At 39.8% G+C, this 15,945-nt stretch overlaps 1 long non-coding RNA gene across 1 annotated transcript in view; it reads right to left on the bottom strand.

Annotated features, from left to right (window-relative positions):
* Positions 1 to 15,272, bottom strand: part of LOC117064397 — a 34,884-nt gene extending 19,612 nt beyond the window's left edge. Inside the window, exon 1 of the long non-coding RNA XR_004429435.1 lies at positions 15,191 to 15,272. This is a non-coding gene — a long non-coding RNA (uncharacterized LOC117064397). The remainder of the gene's footprint in view (positions 1 to 15,190) is intronic.
* Positions 15,273 to 15,945: the final 673 nt, after the last annotated feature.

Genomic DNA, 15,945 nt, shown 5'->3' with positions numbered 1-15,945 from the left:
GCCCCTCAAGTTAACATCTAAACTCTCTCTTTAAACAGAACAATCACTCAAAATTTTGCCATTGCATACAGTTCTCATATTTGATCATTCCACTGATTATTGCCCAAAAGTCTATGTGTGAACTGAGAAAGCAACTACACCATGTTAATCAGCAAAGAAAGAAAGACCTTCTAATTTTATCTTGCAACTAAATAATATACAGTTGAATTAAAACTTAAATTTGAATATCTTAAAGTTGAATACATTTTAGAGTTGAAATATCTCATATTTAAGAATGGTATAAAATATAGCAAAAAGTTTCCAGTGAACAAAACTCACATATGTGTGTGTGAGAAAGTAATGACTTAATGTCATTGAAAGCAATGACCTAAATTAAAACCTAGCAATTATTTTCAGTATTTTAATTAAATTATTTTAATCCTCTCCAGCATTCCTGAAAATGGAAAAGATCACCTTAACTCAGAGTCTTCTGCACATGTATAGCTATTCTTACTTTAAAAAGCACATGAAAACCAATTACCATACTAGAAAGAATGTGTTTGGTCATCAGAAGAGCAGGATAAAATGCATTGTTTGGTTTAAAGGCTTTAAGCAAGCATATTGTTATATTTTAATTACTTCAACAATATTTTTGTGGAGCTTTATGCTGCTAAAGAAAAAAAAAATTCTCCAGCACAGAGCATGCAGCATTCTCCTTGGCAAGTTTCCCAAGTTTTGGCAGGACCAAAACTTTGGTATCCCAGTGACTGACAACTGGGAGAATCTTCGTGATTGGCAGGAGACAGCATGCCCTCCAACAGGAATGTTTGCCTGCTGACACTAAAATCATGCCAGTGTCTCTCTGTCTCCTACTTCTTTATCCAAAATCTTTTACTAGTAAACTTACCCCGCTGTTCTACCTGAACCATTAAATATGTTACAGGCTTGCATTCCCAGAAAGAAAAAAACAGTATGTTAGCAAACAACAGGTTTCAACATTAGCACCGCAGAAACTCAACCACAGTAACATGTCAGAAAGGCAGGTCAAATTCTCCACGTGAAACGGTTCAAAATCTTTCATTCCTTCTTTCTGAAGCAGCGCAGAACGTCTACACCCCTCTCCACCACCATCATTCTCTTTTTTCTCCAGTCTTTCCTTATAGAAGATGGCTCTTAGACATAGTGGGTGGTCAAGAGAGAAAGATCTAAAACATCCTTCTAAACTTGATTCTTTTTCCAGATAAGAAAAAGATAACAAAATGTTGAATACGAGACCTGCTCAGCCCCTCCATTTTCTACTTTCTAAAGTAAAGTTATTTGGAAGATAAGGAGAAATTCTGCGCTCCAACCACACTGGCCTTTTCCTGACTCAAACATTCTAAAGTCATTTCTGTCTCCGCAACAGCTATGTTTCTGTCTGCATGTCCTTATCCCAAACCTTCACATGGCAATCCCTCGGTCATTTAATACATTCTACACTCATGAATAAATAATAAAATAGGATAAAATATGCAGTAAACAAAGCAAATTATTGTAGAAGTTCTCTTTCATGGAAAATAAAACAATCCTTCCTCTTTTTCCCACACAAGAAAGGGTTAGGTATCTTCAATTTTTTTTTTTTTTTTTTTTTTAAGATGGGGTCTCACTGTGTCACCCAGGCTGGAGTGCAATGGCATGATCATAGCGCACTGCCACCTTGAATTCCCAGCCTCAAACAATCCTCCTGCCTCTGCTTCCCAAAGTGCTGAAATTACAGGTATGAGCAACCATGCCTGGCTTGATATTTAATTGAACAAATTTCTAGATCTCTCTATATCCTCTCTGCAGCTACAGAGAGGCCATATTAAAGGGTGAGTGGCTCATCAGCAGATCTGTTTCCATTTCTAAACTGATCTGATGGGACAAAATATCAGAGGAATGCAGGAAAAAACTGAACTAAGTGAACTAATATGGCTGGCAACCAACATGGCTAACATTTAACTGTTAGTTCACTTGATTAATTTAGGTCATCACTTTCAATAATGTGAAGTAGTATGTCCAACTTAAAAGCAGTTAGGAATGTTTCTGTTTTGCAATGAGGAGCTAGATTACACAACCTCTGATAACCAACATTTGACCTTAAAAGATAGGGATGAAGGAAGAGGAGGAGATTATGTAATCTGAAGAGTAAATAGCCTGCAATTTACATGGGTGAATAAATGGGGAAGAGGATATTTGGGGTGTTCACCCCCTGAGCCACTTGCAGTACTTGCCATGCTGAATACCACCACAGACCATCCTGCTGTTGCCCCCTTCATTACCCTTAGGAAAAGAAACTACTCTTGACCTTGAAAAATGTAGGTGTGAAGTAAGGGGCTGGATTCTCGGCTGGATCTATGGGTAGTGAAGGGAATTTCACAAAAGAAGAGTAAAACTTGAATGATGGAGATAAGAAAATTATATATCTCTCAAAAAGAGGCACACTGACAGGATGAGGGTGGGCATTCCAGAACACTCAAACATAAAAATGTTTATGTTCTAGAATGCATTTTGGGCACTAGGAATCAAATATTTGGTGTGTATTTCAAAATTTTTCCATTCTAGTTTAAAATTTCCCTTAAGTCCCATTAAGTGATATCTGATGCATACTTTCTAGAACTTTCAGCCATAGAACTGTAGAAAATGAAAGCACCAAGCAACGAAGGGATGAATGGCCCACCCCACATAAACCTGTCAGCTGGCCTTGAATGCAGGGAATGGCATGAACTGAAGGGTCTTTGTCAGGCAGTTCCACTTGGTGGACATCAGTGAAGTGAGTTGAGGGTTCACGGTGAAGCAGGCACAGAGCAAAAGGCCACATCATGTTTGGGAGCAGTTTCATGCCAGACATAACAAGGGGAGCTATGAGACAACCTCTCCTGCTTTTCTAATGGGATAGAAAGAGATGATCTTCAACGACAGAGAAAACAACTGACACACAGGCTACACGTGTCACAAATCACATGCTTCACAGTCTGAGATGGCTATGAAGCATCAGCAACAATATAAATATGACTCAGAGTTTCCCTGCATTGCAGAACAGATGAGCTAATGATGTTGGACTTAAGGGTACTATGTCATGAAATGCACTAATTGCTGAAATGTATACTAAATCTTGTGGTTTTAAATCATTTTTAGGAAAAAGCTTAATGTTAGCTTATTAATTGTTTTAATGGGATGCAATAAAATCTCTTGGTTTCCACACAATAGCAGTTTCAAACGGAGACTTTTTAAAAAATGAACAAAAAGTGACTAATAAGTAAGGCCATTGAACCAATTAATAAAAACCCACATTTAACAAACAGATTTACTAGGTGATAAACATATTTTTCATAAAATGACTCAATAGTGTATTCACTTAAGAGGTCAAGATCTGACTGGTCATGGTAGCTCACACCTGTAATCCCAACACTTTGGGAGGCCGAGGTGGGTGGATCACGAGGTCAGGAGTTCGAGACCAGCCTGACCAATATGGTGAAACTCCATCTCTACTAAAGATACAAACATTGGCCGGGCTCGGTGGCTCACGCCTGTAATCGCAGCACTTTGGGAGGCCAAGGCAGGCAGATCACGAGGTCAGGAGATCGAGACCATTGTGGCTAACATGGTGAAACCCAGTCTCTGCTAAAAATACAAAAAATTAGCTGGGCGTGGTGGCAGGCACCTGTAGTCCCAGCTACTTGGGAGGCTGAGTCAGGAGAATGGCATGGACCGGGGAGGCGGAGCTTGCAGTGAGCTGAGATCTTGCCACTGCACTCCAGCCTGGGCGACAGAGCGAGACTCTATCTCAAAGAAAGAAAGAAAGAAAGAAAATACAAACATTAGCCAGACATGGTGGGACGTGCCTGTAGTCCCAACTACTCAGGAAGCTGAAGCAGAAGAATCACTTGAACCCGGGAGGCGGAGGTTGCAGTGAGCCGAAATCACACCACTGCACTCAAGTCTGGGGGACACAGCAAGACTCTGTCTCAAAAAAAAAAAAAAAAAAACGAGGTCAAGATCTATAAAATATACATAAGTTCCCCAGAACTGACACATTTAACTTTTCTAAAATATGAATTGCCAAAGCATGTGCATTTGCTGTCAGGAACACTCTGAGATCATTTCCCTGCTTCCAGGTACTCTTGTCCTCAGGTGTCCTTTGCCTAAAATACCGCCAGTATCCTGCTATTCTTTGCCCAGCAAAACTTTGTTGCTCTTTCTTTCTTGTTAAACAGGTCAAATTTGTCTCCCTAATATTTATGACCTGCTATAGATATATTTCTAGTTATATATTATTTCATAGCAAATCATCTTAAAACCAAATGACTTCAAACAATCCTCTTATTATTTCGCACAGTTTCTGAGGGTCAGGAATCTAGAAAGTGCTTACTGGGTAGTCCTGGCATGCAACCTTCCATGAGGTTGCAGTCAGAGGGAGGCTGGAGTTGGAATAGTGGAACTGAAACAGCTGGGGGCGAGTGAGGCATCCCTCTCCCTTCATGCGGTATCAGAGCTTCTCCCTGTGGTTGTTCTACCTGTGCTGATTTGCGCTTCTTTCCGGCTTCATAGGCTTGGTACAGTCAGATGGCTTCACGGCTGCTAAGGGCTCCAGTGTGATTGTTCCAGAGAAGCAGGGGGGAAGCCACGTGACCTTCGATAACCTGTGCTTGAAAATAACATAATGTCACTTTCTTTTTTTTTTTTTTTTGAGACGGAGTCTGGCTCTGTCGCCCAGGCTGGAGTGCAGTGGCCGGATCTCAGCTCACTGCAAGCTCCACCTCCCGGGTTTACGCCATTCTCCTGCCTCAGCCTTCCAGGTAGCTGGGACTACAGGCGCCTGCCACCTCGCCCGGCTAGTTTTTTGTATTTTTTAGTAGAGACGGGGTTTCACCGTGTTAGCCAGGATGGTCTCGATCTCCTGACCTCGTGATCCGCCCGTCTTGGCCTCCCAAAGTGCTGGGATTACAGGCTTGAGCCACCGCGCCCGACCATAATGTCACTTTCATTGTACACTTTTGGTAAACCAGTCTCGATGGATCCACAATCGAGAGCATATACAGACCTTAGCTCTTGATGGAAGAGGATCAGTGTCACATTATACCTCCACGGGAGCATGAAGAATAGGGGATATTGGTGTGGCCATCTTGGAAAATTCCAGGTGCTTCCCCTAGTAGGATTTTAACCTAATTATTCAACTTAAATCATATGGCTATTTGATTTCTATCTTATGTCCTCATTTCTCCTTTATTTCACCAAATATACCCTTTGATTTCCTTGATTATTGTTTATTAAATAGCCACTTTCTCAGGGTAGGTGGAGTGTATGTCCCTGCTCTGTTGATAGTGAGTGTGGCCTTGTGATTAACCTGGCCAGTTGAAAATTAGGAGATGTGATACAAGCAGAAACTTTGAGTGTGATATGTGATGTGGCTTGAATTTTAAACTAGTGTTCTACCATGAGAAGAGCTTACCCTGGTACTGGATGCTCCTTTAACCTGAGTCCCAGAATGAATAAATATGGAGCTAATCTAAAATCCATAGCCTAGAGCCAATTGCAGATGAAAATTGTTTGGATCAGAATCATGCAGTCAAGCCAAGCCCCAATCAGTCAAACCATAGTCAATAAATACTTGTGCTCATAAGCCACTGAGGTTTTGGCAGTATCCTATGTGGCATTATTTTGGCAGTGGATGACTAATACATATCTCTTTGCTTCAGTTGAGCTCTTTTCTTTATTGTGTCTTCTAACTTTCCGTGCATAGTCTGACCTTTGTTCTGAGTATTGCTGAGTCTTGGAATGCTAGTCTCCATTCTCATCTGCTTTCAATTTTCAAGGCCCACCATATTTTCCTTCTTTATAAGGACTCAGGCCAGCTTGCTAAGTGGTGAGAGACTATGGGGAGAAAACAAACCATTCTAGACCAACTGACAGCCAACTGATCTCAAGCATGCAGAACAAAAATGGGATTCGCAGCAACATCTATCCACCCACAGTGGACTACAGATGCTTGAATGGACTCAGCCAACTACAGACTTATGAGCAATAATAAATGATTGCTGTTTCAAGCAACTGTGTTTTACAATGGTTTGTTACCCAGCAAAAGCTAACCGATACATGAGTGTTAATAAATACTACTCAAATATATTGAAACACAAGCTCATATTACTTTCTATGGTATATATTTGAATTCATTAACAATGCAAAAACATTTAAAGATGTATACTGCTTGCACAAATTACAATAACACTGTGCTAAATAAGAAACATGCTATGCTTGGAATTTTCTTTAAGAATAATGAGAAACTCGATGCTTGCCGTGTTTTCTTTGTCTATATATTTAATTGATTACGTACTTTAGACTAGGGGCCCTATAGCATACCCACCATACAAGAGAGAAAATTGAGTATAGGAAACTTCTTTCTCATTACTTTCCTCATTTCCTCTCCCCTCACACGCTGCTCTCTGTAGCAATATCCATCTTCTTGTACATTATTGAATTTTTCGTACTGTTTGAAACTTCAGCACATTTCATGCTGTTTCATTTGCCTGGACCTTGTTTCTATTTTTCTTTGCCTATATAATGCCTACGATGCTTAAAATCTCAGTTGAAATATTACCTTCTCCAGAATGCCTTTCCTACTTCAAATTTGCTTGTAATTCTAATTTTTAGTATACCTACTCTTCCCTGTAAATAAGTCTACATTAGTCTGACTATAGGAGAAACAGTAACATGTACTAGTCTTTGAGAGACAAATCCCATTGTACAGGCAACAATTTCCACTTGTAATTCTGTATGTCTTCTGGGAAAGTCTTGGGTGTGAACAAGCAATCTAACAAGTCTGCAAGATCAAACGCAAAGGTGTGGATGAAACACAGAGTAAAACTGATTCCATTATTTCACTAACAGAACCACAGGGTTTGCAGACATCACCCAGCACGTCTGATTCGCACCTCATTATCAGTTGTGGATCCTGAGGATTTACCCGCCTGCATGGTAGCAGATAGCTCCCGGAAATTGTCAACTGTCCTTGAACTTCACACAGATACAAATCATCAGTAGCTTTACTAACTTGATTCAGTGAACAAATGACTGAAGAAGGCCTGAAGGAAACGAGTGAGCACACACGCGCGCACACACACACACATATATGTATATATATACACAGTGACTATACCTCTACAAGCAGTTGTTCTGGAGTTCTTAACACCAACATTTTGGGGAAACAGTCAACACTGGGGTAACAATACTCTTTGATTATTCTAGAAAAGCACTGATTTAGTCCTTTTGACCAAATGTATTGTATTAATAGTATCCCTTTCACTCTCAAAAGTGCCCTAGTTTAGATACTCAATTGTATTGTCACTATCATCATTCTTTTGATGCAAAATGGATCTTTCTGTATAACACTAGCAGTTCTTCTTCTTCTCCTCCTTCTCCTTCTCCTTCTTCTTCTTGTTTTCATTTTTGAGATGGAGTCTGTTCTTGTCATCCAGGCTGGAGTGCAATGGCACAATCTCAGCTGACTGCAACCTCCACCTCCCAGGTTCAAGTGGTTCTCCTGCCTAAGCCTCCCAAGTAGCTGGGATTACAGGTGCTGGCCACCACGCAAGGCTAATTTTTTTTATATTTTTAGTAGAGATGGAGTTTCACCATATTGGCCAGGCTGGTCTCAAACTCCTGACCTCAGGTGATCTGCCCACCTCAGCCTTCTAAAGTGCTGGGATTACAGGCATGAGCCACTGCATCCGGCCTAGCAGTTCTTTTAAATGTAATATTAGCCAGTCCTTCAAATAATGGGCATTCTTTTTTTGTTTTTACTGTTTTACTACTATTTTTATTGTACTCAATTTATATACAATAATATGTACTAATTTTAAATACACAGTTTGTTGAATTTTGATAATTGTGTTCATACATATGTATACCACTTTAAGATAAAAACAGTTTCATTACTCTCTAAAGTTTCTTCATGCTCCTTTCCAGTGTATTACCTAATTCCTCCAGAAAAGGGTGGATCTGGTTTCTGTCCTCATCATTTCGTTTATCTGTGCTACAAATTCATAAACGTGGATTTTTTTTTTTTTACTTCAGGTAATGTTTCAGCATTCATAACCACTGTTGACTGTTGTGTATATCAACAGTTTGTACACTTTTATTACTGAGTATGCATATTGCATAATTCATTAACCCATTCAACTAAGGATATCTTGTTGGGTTGTATTCAGTTTGTGTTATTATAAAATAAAGATGGTATGAAGATTTTTGCACATGTCTTTTTGTATCCAAAGTTTTAATTTTTCCTGGGTAAGAAACCGGGAGTAAAATTGCTGTGTCATAAGGTAGGCGTAGGTATAAATTTATTAAAACACTTCTCAACTCTTCCATCTGGGGTACCATTGTACACTTCCAGCCTTAATGTATGGGATTCCCACTTGTTCCACATTTTCACCAACACTTGGTCTTTACAGTCTAATTTTTTTTAGCCATTAGAGCAAGTGAAAGGAGTGACAATAATCTTTTGAATATAAATCACAGTCAAAAGTATTTTCTGAAAATGCAACTTACCATGATCACTGAAAAGAGTGATATTTTGATAAATCCAACTAACTACAAAATAAAGAAAACTGATTTTAAGTTTTCTAATTTATTTTAATGCTTTAAAATATATTTTAAAGGCATTATATACCAACACTTTGAAAAAGAAAAGGATCGCAGAACATACATATGTTTTGACTGTAGTTTTCCTTAATTAAAATTATTGCCTCACTTTTATTTTAGAAATTATCATAATCTACAGTTCCTATTAGTTCAATACTCAATCATTTCAAAGGAGATTTGAGGCTTTTTTCATAGTCAAGTTGAAAAATATGTTACTGATCTTAAAATTCTAAAGTCTGAAGTGTTTTATAACTAGGTCAGAAAAATTAGATTCTTCTTAATTAGCACACTTTAGAGTAACATGATTCATAACACTTATCCAGAGAAAATAGAAAATCAGAAAATCTGAGGCCAAAATGCATGCTAATTTTGTTAAATGGTTATGTGATCACAGATTATTAAAATCTTTTTATTTAAAAATGAGTTATAGGAGATAAAGATAGCTGAGTAGCAGTTTCTGCCTGAATGTATTCATTTTTATTTTTAGACATCTGGTTATAATTTTAAGGAACACTTTCAGTAAAGAATATTGAAAAAGAAGTCTTTATACAGTGTTAGACTAAGAAAGAATTATCGAATTCAAGATAGAATTCAGTGTTTGTACTTGCCACCCACATAGTCAGGAAGAAAATGGCATAAAGGTAATTTACCTTTCTGTAATCAGTTCAATGCCTTAGGGTGCAGTGTGGAGCAACACAAATTATTCAGTGAAAATCTTTTATAGCTATGGCTGATTATTATCCAAAGATGAGTCTCTATAGTATAACTTTGGGGAAAAATATTCAAGCTTAGCGTCAACCATCAATCACCATATTAGCAGAAATCCATTATCCTGTCAGTCTAAGAGTTTTGGATAAAATGCACTTGATGATTCTTAATGAATCATAACCTCTTTGCTAAGAAAGTAATTAGAAACACAATTTTATATCAAATAGAAAATAAATTTCATGTTTACTTACCAAAGCCGCTTTACAATCCTGTTGTCTTCCAAATTTGTTATATAAATATTAGCATAGCACTCACCTAGTTTTACTATCTAAAATAGATATTATTTACAAATTCCATACTTATTGGCAAAAATGTAAATACATAATGATATGTAAAATTCTTGTTACTTTAATTTTATCAAGACAAAGGTGACAATGCATTACCTTATGGGTAGCCACACAGAAGTACATATGCTGATTCATTATGCGTTATATAAAAGCTAAATTCCTTAAAGCTCAGATATCGTGAAAAATAACTGTAGTAGCATCCATGATTAAGAAGAGAAAATCATAATAAGCAGGTCTTAAAGTACTTTGATAACAAAAGACATAAAATTAATAAAGCAAGTTAACCATACATTGTGCCCCTGGGAAATAGCAACCAAACTCAAAGCAGTCACCGGCTGCTGGACGCACCCATGGAAAAAATCTCGTTGGCTCTGTGACTCCCACTCACCCCATGTCCTTTACTTGAACTCAACCGAGCCACGGTCTCTGTCTTGGAAGGGTTGTGGCATGAATCTCCTTGATCTCTGCCCATTTTCCCTTTTTCTCCACAACTCAGTAATCTCTATCTTTCTATCAAGCTACTGCTATACGTACTTTGTTTCTTTTGTTTAAGGTAAAGTTCAAAATGTATTGAAGTATTTACATATTCATTAGAAAGTTAATATATTATTAGCTTTACTAGTATTTTTATTAGGAGCATTTGTGTTAGTAGATTAGTTACAAAGCTGCATGATTTTAGTGGACCACCTATGACCCTATGTTCAGCATAATCCTCTTATCCGCTTTAATTTTGATCCAATGATTCTGCAGAATAGAAGGGGTTTTTTTGTTTTGTTTTTTTTTCAGAAACACACATACTGTGTTATAATAGATATGTCCACAAGGCACACACATATAATCATTTGCTAGGTACTTCTGCCATTCTCTAACTTAAAGGAGCAAATGGCCTATATCTAAATATTTCTATCCTGATCTACTTCCAGTGTTTGCACACACATGCACACATCCATACAGATACACACACACAAGCTATTTTCTACCAATGAGCATGATGATAGCATAAAACCTCTGAATGCCATAAGACATATTAAGAGGATTTGTTCATCAATTTAGCACTGTGGTAAGCATGTATATAAGTAGATTAGAGCATATTTACAGCTTCAGGAGCTTGCATCCACAGGGCAGGCACAGATAATACTCACAAAACCGTTCAAAGCAATTGCATAAGGCAGTGGAAATTTTGTCACAACAGTTGCCTCATCTAGAAACTATCACAAGAGTTCAGAGGAGGGGAGATCATTGGGGGTCCAAGTACAGGCTCAAATCAAGTCAAATCCAATCTAGAGTGACTGAAGAAACTGGAAGAAATAGGAATATATGTCATCTTCCTGAGCATCAATTTTACTCAATGGTAATTTAAAACTTTAATATCTTTGTGAAATATGGCTAGGTGTGGAAGTCAGGTTTCAAATATGTAGGATAACTTACAAGAGCTTCATGTGTGGCAGGACACTTCAGTCTTGGCTGGACCACTCTTTCCACCCTCTATATCCAATACATGGCTTGTCTCTTATTCTATTTTTTTATTAGAAAAAAATGATAAACAGAAAGTTAACAGAGTCTCATACCAAATGCCCACATACAAACTATCCATATTGCATATTTTGCCTTATCTCTTTTAAATCACTTTGGAGAAAATGTAACATAAGAAATGCCTTCTTTGTAGTCCACGACCATATCAAATGCAAACTCTCCTTTCTCCACAGAGATAATGCATCTTCCTAAAGATATCATATACACTTGCTGTCAATGCTTGCATGCTGTTAACTATAAATATAATATACATATAAATCTATAATATATAGATATTTTAAAATATTGTATATTCCTGTTTTGGTATTTTACAAGGCTTTTTAAAAGAGATCATTTTATATAACATTGTGCAACTAGTTTGTTTTTCATTTGTTATATATGCTGAAGAATTATATAAATTGATATATTGATTACTAGATCATGCCTCATAATGACTAAAAAGTATTCCATTTTATGATACACCAAAACAACTTTATCTCTCCTGCCTTTGATAGACATGTTTCTCTACTGCAAGCAACGCTACTAAAACACTTTTCTTGAGAGAAGAAAATGGATAGGAGACAGGATTAATGTGCAGCTTCCACTTCGACAGACAGAACAGTGTGTGGAGACTTACATGCTGAACTTTTGCTCCAAGAATGTATTACTTTGTTTTCACAGTGCTAATAAAGACGTACCCAAGACTGATCAATTTATAAAACAAAGAGGTTTAGTTGGGTTTAAGTTCCACGCGCCAGGGGAGGCCTCATAATCATAGCAGAAAGCCAGGAGGAGTAAGTCACATCTTAACATGGATGACAATAGACAAAAAAATGAGAGAGCTTGTGCAGGGGAACCCTTCTTTTTAAAACTATCAGATCTCATAAGACTTATTCACTATCACAAGAACAGCACAGGAAACACTTGACCCCATGATTCAATTACCTTCCACCAAGTCCCTCCCACAATATGTGAGAATTCAAGATGAGATTTGAGTGGGGACACAGCCAAACCACATCATGCCACCCCTGGCCCCTCCCAAACCTCATGTCATCACCTTTCAAAAGCAATCATGCTTTCCTAACAGTCCCCCAAAGTCTTAACTAATTTCAGCATTAACTCAAGAGTCCAGGGCTCAAAGTCTCATCCGAGACAAGGCAAAACACTTCTGCCTATGAGCCTTTAAAATCAAAAGCAACTTAGTTACTTCCTAGATGCAATGAGGGTACAGGCATTGAGTTAATACAGTCATTCCAAATGGGAAAATTTGACCAAAACAAAGGGGCTACAGGCCCAGTGCATGTCCGAAATCCAGTGGGACAGTCAAATCTTAAAGCTCCAAAATGATCTCCTTTGACTCCATGTCTCACATTCAGGTCGTGCTGATGCAACAAGTAGATTCCCATGGTCTTGGGAGGCTCCACTTCTCTGGCTTTGCTGGATAAAGACTCCCTCCTGGCTGCCTTCACAAGTTGGCATTGAGTGTCTTTTGCTTTTCCAGGCACATGATGCAAGCTGTCAGTGGACCCATTCTGGGGTCTGGAGGATGGCGGTCCTCTTCCTCAGAGCTCCACTAGACAGTGCCCCAATAGGGACTATGTGTGAAGGTTCCCACCTCACATTTCCCTTCTGCGCTGCCCTAGGAGAGGTTCTCCATGAGGACCCTGCCCCTACAGCAAACTTCTGCCTGGGCATCCAGACATTTCCATACATCTTCCAAAATCTAGGTTCCCAAACCTCAATTACTGACTTCTGTGCACGCACATGCTCAACACCATGTGGAAGCTGCCAGGGCTTGAGGCTTGCACCTTCTGAAGCCACAGTCCAAGCTGTACCTTCACCCCTTTTAGGCACAGCTAGAGTGACTGGGATGCAGCACCAAGTCCCTAGACTGCACACAGCATGAGAACCCTGGGCCTGGCCCACGAAACCATTTTTTCCTCCTAGGCCTCCAGGCTTCTCATGGGAGGGGCTGCCATGAAGACCTCTGACATGCCCTGGAGACATTTTCCTCACTGTCTTGGGGGTTAACATTTGGCTCTTCATTACTTATGCAGGTTTCTGCAGCTGGCTTGAATTTCTCCTCAGAAAATGGGATTTTCTTTTCTATCACACTGTCAGACTGCAAGTTTTTTGAACTTTTATGCTTCCCTTATAAAACTGAATACCTTTAACAGCATCCAAGTCACCTCTTGAATGCTTTGCTACTTAGAAATTTCTTCTGCCAGATACCCTAAATCATCTGTCTCAAGTTCAAAGTTCCACAAATCTCTAGGGCAGGAGCAAAATGCCACCAGTCTATTTGCCAAAACATAAAAAGAGTCACCTTTGTTCCAGTTCCCCACAAGTTCCTCATCTCCATCAGAGACAATCTCTTCCTGGATTTCATTATTCATATCATTATCAGCATTTTGCTCAAAGAGATTCAACAAATCTCTAAGATGTTCCAAACTTTCCCACAGTTTCCTGTCTTCTTCTGAGCCCTCCAAACTGTTTCAACCTCTGCCTGTCACCCAGTTCCAAAGTCACTTCCACATTTTCAGGTATCTTTTCAGCAGCACCACACTCTACTTGTTCCAATTTATTGTATTAATTTGTTTTCATGGTGCTGATAAAGACATACCCAAGACTGAGCAATTTACAAAAGAAAGAAGTTTAATTGAACTGACAGTTTCACACGGCTGGGGAAGCCTCATAATCATGGCAGAAGGCAATAAGGAGCAAGTCACATCTTATGTGGATGGTGACAGACCAAAAATAAGAGAAATTGTGCAGGGGAACACCTCTTTTTAAAACCATCAGATCTCGTGAGACTTATTCACTGTCACGAGAACAGCATGAGAAAGATTTGCCCCCATGATTTAATTACCTCCCATTGAGTCCCTCCCACAACACATGGAAATTCAAGATGAAATTTGGCTGGGGACACAGCCAAACCATATCAAAGAACCACTTCAGGAACATACCAGGGAAACTGAAAGAATTCAGAGGCTTTGAAAGAAGCACTGTGCTGCTGCAAACTCCATGAAGAGCCAAAAAACCGTGAGTTCCCAAAGTGTGAGAGGAGCAAAAGTCTGCCTCTGAACATATATCCCCACTGAATATTCTGACAATCCAGATCATGGGCGAAAGATTTAACCTTACCTAGAGTTGAAATGGATTTAGGGAGCTAAGAGAAACATAAAAGTAGAAGAAACAGTGGGAACCAGGCACAGTGGCTCACACCTGTAATCCCAGCATTTTGGGAGGCTGAGGTGGGTGGATCACCTGAGGTCAGGAGTTTGGAACCAGCCTGGCCAACATGGTGAAACCCAGTATCTACTAAAAGTACTAAGTTAGCCAGGCGTGGTGGTGGGTGCCTATAATCTCAACTACTCAGGAGGCTGAGGCACAAGAATCTCTTGAACCTGGGAGGCAGAGGTTGCAGTGAGCTGAGATCATGCCACTGCACTCCAGTCTGGGTGACAGAGCAAGATTCTATCAAAAAAAGAAGAAAGAGAAAGAGAGAAAGAAAGAAAAGAAAGAGAGAAGAAAGAAAAAGAAAGAAAGAAAGAAAGAGAGAGAGAGAGAGGAAGGAAGGAAGGAAGGAAGGAAGGAAGGAAGGAAGGAAGGAAGGAAGGAAGGAAGGAAGGAAAAGAGAGAGAAAGAGAAAGAGATAGAAGAGCCCTGTAGGCATTCCTTGTCCCCAGCTCAAACCCAGGGAGGCCATCCCTGACTTTATCTCACAAGGGTCCTTGATGAAGGCAGCCCACAGAATTGGAGAGGGGCTACAGGGTGAAAGAAGCTTCTAGTTGAATGTTGTAATAATGCTGACTGAGCATAATTTTGCCTGAGTAGAATCTAGGGGGTGAACAGGAAGTGCGGATACAAGCACAGAAGCCACAGCTGATGCTGTAGGTAGGTAGAGAGGGACAAGGCCTGAAAACCCTGCTTGCTTTCTCAGCAGGGAGGCCTGTAGCCTGGAAAAAGATCTCAGCACTACATACCAGCTGCCTGGATATAAACTCAGCGCTGTTGATGGGGCAGAGCGGGAGTGAGACTGCCCCTGCTGGCTGCATAGGAGCTGGGTGAAGCTTATCACTTCTGGCTTCCCTGGCAACCTGTATGAGACAACAGTGACAGCCATAATCCCCTTTGGCATATAACTCTATTGTCCTGAGAACCACCCCCTACCCCCAACAGTGACCACAGCAAGCCCCACCCAAACAGAGTCATAGCTCAGACACACCTAGTCCTGTCTCCACCTGCTGGTCTTTCTCTACCTGCACTGTAGCCAAAGACAAAAGACATAAATTCCTTGGAGCTCTTTGGCCCCCACCCACTGCCCGAGAAATGTGAATACTTATCCTGGCCAACTTAGGGCAAGCTTATATCCCTCTTCTGCTACCACAGCTGGTGATCTCTTGAAAGTGCCACCTCCTGGCTATAGGCCAAGTTACAACAGAACAATCCTGCTCCATAGAAGGAGAAAACAACAGCTAATTCCACTACCTGCAACATCCTGGCTAACCAGAGGTCCTGAGTCTGTCCACATGACAACTTCACTGCTAGTATAACCAGCATTCAATAAAACCAGTGTACTAAAAAAAAAAAAAAAAAAAAAACTACAACCAGGGACTTTCACAGAGTCTACCTCACTCCCCTGCCACCTCCAACAGAGCAGGCGCTGGTATCCATGGCTGGGAGACCTGAAGATGAATCACATCACAGGAATATTTACAGACAATTCCCAGCACGAACC

Source organism: Trachypithecus francoisi, unplaced genomic scaffold, assembly GCF_009764315.1.
Source record: "Trachypithecus francoisi isolate TF-2019V2 unplaced genomic scaffold, Tfra_2.0 Lachesis_group2, whole genome shotgun sequence".
Classification (NCBI taxonomy): domain Eukaryota; kingdom Metazoa; phylum Chordata; class Mammalia; order Primates; family Cercopithecidae; genus Trachypithecus; species Trachypithecus francoisi.
This window is presented reverse-complemented; position numbering and strand designations above follow the sequence as displayed.